Source organism: Triticum dicoccoides, chromosome 5A (assembly GCF_002162155.2).
Source record: "Triticum dicoccoides isolate Atlit2015 ecotype Zavitan chromosome 5A, WEW_v2.0, whole genome shotgun sequence".
Lineage (NCBI taxonomy): Eukaryota > Viridiplantae > Streptophyta > Magnoliopsida > Poales > Poaceae > Triticum > Triticum dicoccoides.
In genome coordinates, this window is record NC_041388.1 from 455,961,028 (window position 1) to 455,970,421 (window position 9,394).

The following is a 9,394-nucleotide window of genomic DNA, read 5'->3' on the forward strand; positions in this document are numbered from 1 at the left end:
CCGCCGCCGCCGACCCCCTGCACCCTCCCCCGGCCCGCTCCACCGCGGCCGCCGACACCCCGCACACTCCCTCGCTTTTTGATAATATTTTCAAATAACAAATTTGATGATATTTTCAAATAACAAATTTGATGATATTTTCAATTAAAAATAAAAAACAAATTTGATGATATTAAAAATACAAATTTGATGATATTTGATGATATATTTTGTTCTAGTCCTCATGAAAATAACAAACTTGATAAAAAAACAAATTATTAGATGCAACAAGAAATAATGAAAAAAAGAAGTTACTAATGGCGCACCAGAGGAGGGTGCGCCATTGCTATCAGAAAAAAAGTTACTAATGGCGCACCAGAGAATGGTGCGCCATTGCTATGAGTGTTTTTATGGCGCACCCCTCGACGGTGCGCCATTACTAACATTCCCCCCTCTATAGCTGGATACCCGGCCCTTCGCCCGATACCTCCTTTCCTCTCCCTCGCCAGATCCCCTTCCATCCCTCGCCACACCCGCTCCGGCTCCCCCGCGCCGCCGCCCCCGCGCCCCCCGACCCACGAAGCACGTGGCCGCTGGCCTCCCCACGACCAACCAAGGCGCCCAGGAGGACCGCCGTCGTCTTCCTCTTCGACTACGAGGACCCGGACTAGCTCGGACGCCCTCGAGCCACCCCTTCGACGCCGCCACCGACCCCGACCCCGACTCCTCCGGCGACTGGCCACGCCCGCCCAGGTACCTCTCCTCCTTCCTCCCTCTCCATCCTTCCTCCCCATTCCCTCCCTCCCTAGTTCTTCTTGCTATATGGATCAGAACATATGGAGCATTACTATTGCTATATGGAGCATTACTATTGTTCTTCTCTAAACCATTACCATTCCCTCCCTCCCTAGTTCTTCCTTCCCATTAATTTGCAGGATCAGAACAAGTTTGTAACAGGAGCTCTACAATGTTGATTAGGTGCATTACTATTGCTATATGGACCAGCAATTTACTATTGCCATATGCTCTAGTTTGTATTAATGTGATTGTAGTTTTTCTTGTCATCAAGTTTAGTTGATGTTTATTTAAATATATCTTATATGATCAGCCACTCTATGTATGATTATGGCTTGAAGGTTCTGGAAGAACGTTTTTCCTTCAAATTCTATCTGGTGGCATTGTCCTAGACTCCCTAGTTGTGTTGTTAATTGTGCTTCTATTAAAAGAATTGGGAGTTACTCACTGTACTAGAACTCTGTAGGTTGAATTTTGGTTAACTAATATTGACGTTATGAGAATGTAAGCACCTATTATTGCTACTGATATCATTGGCTCATTGCTGCCTTTGTGCAATGCATAACTGTTAAGAGTGATTTCGAGGATTCAAGATTCTTTAAAGCTCTTTTGACATTTAAAACTCAGAACTGAAGGTACTTAATAAACTCAAAAGCATTGATGATAACTCTTGTTGCCTAGAAGCAGAGGTAGTTTACATATTGCATTGCTGGTGTTTGTTTATGTTCAGAGTTTAAGCATGTGTAGTGTAGTGTAGTGTAGTGAGCTTGTTCTAGTGTAGTGAGGTCTGAACCATTGCACGATGTAGTGTAGTGTAGTGAGCTCTGAACCATGTTTAGTGTTGAGTACTTCAAGTTTACTGAACCTATTCATTTTTGTGGACTTAGTGAACATGATAAGACAAGCCAAATGCTCTATTTTTAATTAACAGTAATCCATGATCAGCAACCGTTTCTTTCACTAATTTTCAGTTAACATCAATCCATGATTTTTTTTCAGCTAAAACTATTCATGATTTTTTGTTGGGTGACCTATTAGATCTGGAATGGAAGCTCACATAAGTTGAGCTGATTTTTGTCCATATGAAAGCAGAGGACCATATGGTCTGTGGCCTTTTCATCCATATGAAAGTAGAGGCACATTGTGGTGCTAGTTTGCTGGGTTTTGTCTCCGACCATCGTGTCGTGATGATTTTGCAGGTACCCCGAGAGGCCCTTGAGTTTGCCGGAATGTTGATTAACTTCCGTTCCGGAAAATTCGGGTACTCCATATGTCTTATTTTCAGCAAAGGTATGCTAAAATTTTCCGTGAATTTTAGCATGACTTTGCTAAAAATCGGACATATGGGGTACTTGCTACTAATGCATGGGCCGGGGTATCTTAGTACTTAATTAAGTAGGATCAACTGCCCCGCCATTCTTGCTGCATTAAACCATAGGTGGCAATAGAGCCAAGTGATTAGGCCCAACTTAGAATTCTCGTTAGCATCGATAAACCCTAGATGATAAACACAACATAGGTGGCAATAGAGCCAAGTGATTAGTGCCAAGTGATTAGGCCCAACCTAGGGTGCCTCGACATCGATAAACCCTAAATGATGAAAACTTAACTTCACTTCTATAGGGTGCCTCAGTGTCGATGAGAACCTAAATGATGTACACTTAGGCTTTTAGGGTGCCTCGACGTCGACAAAACCTAAATGATGAAAGCTTAGGCTTTTAGGGTGCCTCGACGTCGACAAACCCTAAATGATAAAACCTTGGCTTTTAGGGTGCCTCGGTGTTGATAAGAACCTAAATGATGAAAGCTTAGGCTTTTAGGGTGCCTCAGCGTCGACAAACCCTAAATGATAAAAGCTTAGCTTTTAGGATGCCTCGGTGTCGACAAACCCTAAATGATGTAGTTTTGAATTATGAACGTAGGATATGTCGTCATCATCATCGGACGACGAAAGGGACGACGAAAGTCTCTCGGCGGAGTGCGTCTGGTGCCACGACGATCGAGGTCTGTGCGACATGCCTCACCTGGACGATGATCGGTGCTTCAGCATTAAGCTCGAGGAGACGTTCGAAGTTGAAACGGTACACAACGACGACAAGTGTTATTTTCATAATTAAGCATGACTTAAACTATTTCAACGTGTAATTTTCATCTTTTACAATTCGAGTATAGCTTATCCCATGCCATGCAAGACGCTATGTCTTGGAGAGGATGGATTTTGAAGACCATGAAATTTCTGAAACAAAGAAAATTCACCTAAGGACTCATCATGATGTGGACTTTGAAGTAAATATATATAATTCTGAGAGCGTAACCCATTTTGGTTGCAAAAATTGGGAAGCATTTTGCAAGATGTATGGTTTTGATGAGGGTATGCTTATCACCATGGATCTGGGTAATCCTGACATCAACCAAGACAATATGGACATTTGGGTCCTTGTTGATACGCCTCCAGTTCTACCGCTATGTGAGTTTCTCAAACATAGTTATTAGCTAATTTATATTGTTTATTTCAAAATAGTTGACAACTTATTTCCATTGACAGCTTATTTTTATTGTTCAAAGAATGTGCGGGAGATGGTAGACAAAACCCACTACACCGATGGCTCCGAATTAACAACTTACAAGGAGAAAAATCATTTGGTCGGATTTTGTACTAACATTGAGAATTACAATATCTACAATCAAACTCCTCAACATTATGGTAAATACGTGCCACTAGTGCATGTGTTCAACTACGGTAACTACCATGGAGATACCCTGGTAAGATTTTTACTATTACGACATCCGTGCATCTTTTGCATACTTCTAAAACTAGTACATCATTGCTAACTATGAAGTTATTACTATGTTTTTCAACAGATAATCCCAGAGAATTGTGTGCCTCATATGATGTATCTGAAAGGTAGTGTTAATGTTTTGAACATACAGCCAGGCCGTCCTACGAATCTCAACTGTCCATACGAGATTTCTAAAAGAAGTGGAGACATGAAAATCAAAGGATGGAAAAAATGTATGGACAGTCGTAAGGAGCTTCTTGGAAGCAAAAGGAAGCGAAGCGCAAGAATTGGAGACAGGATGTTCTCCATTCTCCATAATGGAGAGTCAGGGTCTATATTGTTTTATGCTATTTTAGCTTAAATAGGGTATTTAGGTCCTGCCTAATATTGATGATCATGTGCTAAGAACAATTAAGTAGGATTGGTTCGAAGACTATCAAGATGATGATCGTATGACTTGTTATGAATAACGAGTAGAAGTTGTATGATGATGATTAGTAGGACTTGTTAGGATTAGTATTACTTCTGACAAACTCGATACTCGCGGTCTCGAGACTTGTAATGTTTTATCTTTGTTCGGTCTTTTGAATTCGGAGACTAGTATGATGAATTGTATTTAGAGACTAATCTTCTATTGTATTCGATGAATCTGCTGTTGCTGTGTGCTACTGTCTATATTCTGTCAAATAATATATTTTGTAACATGTGCAAATATTAGAAAAGTAAAAAAAATAAAACCTAATATTCATACTAATGGCGCATCACTACATAGTGCGCCATTAGTATGCCAAGTATACTAATGGCGCATCCATCCGCAGTGCGCCATTAGTGTGCCAAAGCACATGGTTAAATATGGCCCCTGGAGGCACACTAATGGCGCATGGTGTTATATACTAATGGCGCACTGGATGGTGCGCCATTAGTATACCAGATACTAATGGCGCACCAGTGGTGTGCGCCATTAGTAAAAATTACTAGTGGCGTGCTACTAATGGCGCACCGGTGATGCGCCATTAGTAGGAAAAACCGGTGCACCATTAGTAGGCCTTTTCCTAGTAGTGTTAAGAAAGACATGAACTTACGAACGATGTCGAAATCTGAAAAACAATCAGTGTATGCGTGGTTGTTTACTTGACTTACCGTTCATGATATGGTCAGAGAAATGGTTGTGCATGGGACATGTTTTCGAAGATACAAAGGACCGTGTTAACGGCCCAGTCCCGTCGGTCCTTACCATCTAATGATGTGCCATTTGCTAATGCAGGATCTATGAAATACACACTCTCCCTTATTCTTCTCCGCGTGTTTAATCCCCTGAGAGGAATAAAATGCAGTTAGCTGTTTATCATTTATAACATTGTATGGAGAAGTTGATCAGAGTTTGTTAAGTACTTACAAAATTAGGCATCTAACAAGAGTGGCATCGAGCACGTTGAAGTTGAAGAAGAGATGTAAGTCGTCGAAACTCACATTGATGGAACCATCATCGTGTCGGAAATGATGTCTATTGTAGTGGACTAGCAAAGCATGATAACCTGCTGACATTTGATCCATGCAATATTCATGTAACTCGTGGCAACTGGAGCTGCACTCATCAAAGTATTCGCCAACAAGAAATGGCTGGCCCTGGACGTAATTGTGTGCTTCAAGTATGTCTGCTTTCCTTTTAGCAAGCAACAATTCTACTTCTTCATCATCCATGGTGTCAGAAATAATATTACTCCGCGATTCGAACAAGCTGCTGTTAATTTGGTCCTGTGCAATGACTGCTTTAAGTAAGAGGCAATTGTTCTCTTTCCTCTTCACTCTCCCGCTGCACTTCCTCATGGTCGTGGTTGTAGCCTTTTTGGCCACTTCCTTCTTGGTACTTGAAGCATTTCTGGCAGAACGTCTGGTTGCCTGCAAGGTAGACTACTGAGCAGACGGTGAAGCTTGGACGGACTTCTTAGCAGACTGTTTAACTATGTGAGACCATTGAGCTGGCGGTGCTGCTGTGACGGACTGCTGGGCTGTAGGAGCAGCGGCATTGATAATCCCCAAGTGCAAGGAATCATCATAGCAATTTCCAAAGGTGGAAGTGATAAGTATTGAGTGTCGAACCCACAAGGAGCTAAAGGTAAGATCAATATTCTCTCAAGCCCTATCTGCCACTGATACGACTCTACGTACATCAAACGTTTACTTCCAACTAGCAATGAGAAATAAAACTATGTTGTGGGTATGAAGAGGATAACTTTGTATGATATCGGAGAGCTAAAATATAGAAGTAGGTGCTGTTATCATGAAGTTAGAATATATTACTAAATATTATAAATAGCGAGTGTGGAATAATGGTGGATCGGTGTGTGGAATTGTCCCACCGGTAATCACTATTGCAGTTTCATATGAGGGAGAGGCATAAGCTAACATACTTTCTCTACTTGGATCATATGCAGTATATGATTGTAACTCCAGCAAGCATTCGCAACTACTAAAGATCATTAAGGTAAAACCCAACCATAGCATTAAAGCATCAAGTCCTCTTTATCCCATACGCAACAACCCCCTTACTCGGGTTTGTGTTTCATTCACTCACGCAACCCACTATAAGCGAATCATAAACGTATTGCAACACCCTACAGTGGGAACCCCTCACGCTTGCGCGACACGGAGGGCACCATAGGACAACACCAAAGTAAAACATACAACTCATACCAATCTAGATCATAAATCAACCCAAAGACAAAGGATAACTACTCAAAACATCATAGGATGGCAACACATCATTGGATCATAATATGTGGCATAAAGCACCATGTTCAAGTAGGGATTACAAGGGGTGCGAGAGAGTGGACCGCGTAAAAGAGATGAGGGTGATGATGATGATGGTGATGTTGATGAAGACGATCACTGCGACGATGATTCCCCTCCCGATGGTACTCCGGTGCCATCGAGAGAGAGGAGGAGAGGTTCTCCCCCTTATGCTTCCTCCTCCATGGCCTCCCCCCTATATGGGGAGAGGTTCTCCCTCTGTTCCTTGGCCTTCATGGTGATGATGGCCCCTCTAGGATCCTCCTCCATGCCCTCCGGTGATGATGGCCCCCTCCGGCAGGGTGCCAGCGAGGGCCTAGATTCGTTTTCGGTGGTTATGGAGGCTTATGGCGGCGGAACTCCCGATCTAGGTTAATTTTTCGAGGTTTCTGTATTTATAGGAATTTTTGGCGTCGGTCTCACGTCAAGGAGGTGCCCGATGAGTCCACGAGGCATGGGCCCACGCCTAGGGGGGTGGGCGTGCCCCCACCCTCGTGGACAGCCCGAGACTCTTCTGGCCCAACTCTTTTACTCCGGGGTCTTCTTTTGGTCCATAAAAAATCGTCAAAAATTGGCACGTCAATTGGACTCCGTTTGATATTCCTTTTCTGTAAAACTCAAAAACAAGGAAAAAAGAGAAACTGGCACTGGGCTCTAGGTTAATAGGTTAGTCCCAAAAACCATATAAAATAGCATATAAATGCATATAAAACATCCAAGGTTGATAATATAATAGCATGAATACTTCATAAATTATAGATACGTTGGAGACATATCAGCATCCCCAAGCTTAATTCCTGCTCGTCCTCGAGTAGGTAAATGATAAAAGAAATAATTTATGATAGGGGGTGTTTGGATAGCCGGACTATACCTTCAGCCGGACTCCTGGACTATGAAGATACAAGATTGAAGACTCCGTCCCGTGTCCGGAAGGGACTTTCCTTGGCGTGGAAGGCAAGCTTGGCAATACGGATATGAAGATCTCCTACCATTGTAACCGACTTTGTGTAACCCTAACCCTCTCCGGTGTCTATATAAACCGGAGGGTTTTAGTCCGTAGGACAACGTACACATCAACAATCACACAATAGGCTAGCTTCTAGGGTTTAGCCTCCTCGATCTCGTGGTAGATCTACTCTTGTACTACCCATATCATCAATATTAATCAAGCAGGACGTAGGGTTTTACCTCCATCGAGAGGGCGCGAACCTGGGTAAAACTTCGTGTCCCTTGCCTCCTGTTACCATCCGGCCTAGACGCACAGTTCGGGACCCCCTACCCGAGATCCGCTGGTTTTGACACCGACATTGGTGCTTTCATTGAGAGTTCCCCTGTGTCGTCGCTGTCAGGCTCGATGGCCCCTACGATCATCAATAGCGATGCAGTCCAGGGTGAGACCTTCCTCCCCGAACAGATCTTCGTCTTCGGCGGCTTCGCACTGCGGGCCAATACGCTTGGCCGTCTGGAGCAGATCGAAAGCTACACCCCTGTCCGTCAGGTCAGATTTGGATGTTTAAACTACATGGCTGACACCCGCGGAGACTTAATCTCTGACGGATTCGAGCCACTGCCGAGCGCGCCGCTCTGTCACGACGAGCATGATTTAGCTCTGCCGCCGAACAGTGCCCTGGAGGCCGCACCCGCGTCAGCTCCGACCCTTAATTCAGAGCCAACCGCGTCGATCGAGGATGGGCGGTTGGACGCCACCTCGGGGGCTCCGATCTTAACGGCGATTGAGCTGAACGCCAGCCCCGCACTCCGCGGAACTCATGATTCCAAGGAGCCGGACTCCTCTCCGGACTCCGAACCATTCGCGCCTCTACCGATCGAATCCGATTGGGCGCTGATCATGGAGTTTACTGCCGTGGACATCTTTCAGCACCCGCCCTTTGGCGATATTATGAAATCACTAAAGTCTCCCTCTTTATCAGGAGAGCCCTGGCCGGACTACGGTCAGCGAGATTGGGATACAGACGATGAAGAAATTTAAAGCCCACCCACCACCCACTTTGTAGCCACCATCGACAATTTAACCGACATGCTCGACCTCGACTCCGAAGACATCGACGGTATGGACGCCGATGAAGGAGATGATGAAGAACCAGCGCCTATTGGGCCCTGGAACGCCACCCCGTCATATGACGTATACATGGTGGACGCACCAAAAGATGACGACGAGGAGCGGAAGGACACATCGAAGGCTTGTTCCCTCGAAAAGCAGTCAAAGCGGCGACGCAAGCGTTGCCCCAAATCCCGCCCCGACAAAAATAGCGATCACACAGACCCAGCGCTGGAGCAGGGCGAACCGCTGCCGGACAACGGCAATCCGGATAATCAAACCAAACAAACAAATCCTATCAAGGATCATGGTCCGGTCGACATAACGCCGGACAGGCACCTGGAGCAGCAGACTGCCCGTAAAAGGCTTGTTGCCACCGCGAGGAGTCTGAGAAAGCAGAAGCAAAGGCTCAAGGCCACACAAGATACACTCCAAATCAGATGGAGTAAAATACTCAACACATCAGCAAGGTACGGCGACAATCGCCCCTACAAGAGCTACCCAAAGCGGAAGCTGCTACCCGAATTCGATGAGGAGGCCTCAGACCCCCCACAACCAAATATCAAAGCAGCCACCTGGTCGGATGGACGACCCCACTACCAACACAGAGCGGCATACAATGCCGCTCACCATACAACACGCAACCAATGCGAGGGCTTGCACCCAAAGAACGGTGCAACAAGATCCATCTATGGACCACGCAAGCGCGCCCCAGCATACAATGCAACACAACAAACATCCGAACAACGCGGTACACCCAGCTACAGGGGTGCTGCACACCCCCTATGTTTTACTGGTGAGGTGCTCGACCACGAATTCCCAGAGGGATTCAAGCCCATAAACATAGAGGCATACGACGGAACAACAGACCATGGGGTCTGGATTGAGGACTACATCCTTCATATCCATATGGCTCGAGGAGATGACCTCCACGCCATCAAGTACCTACCCCTCAAGCTCAAAGGGCCAGCTCGTCACTGGCTCAAAGGCC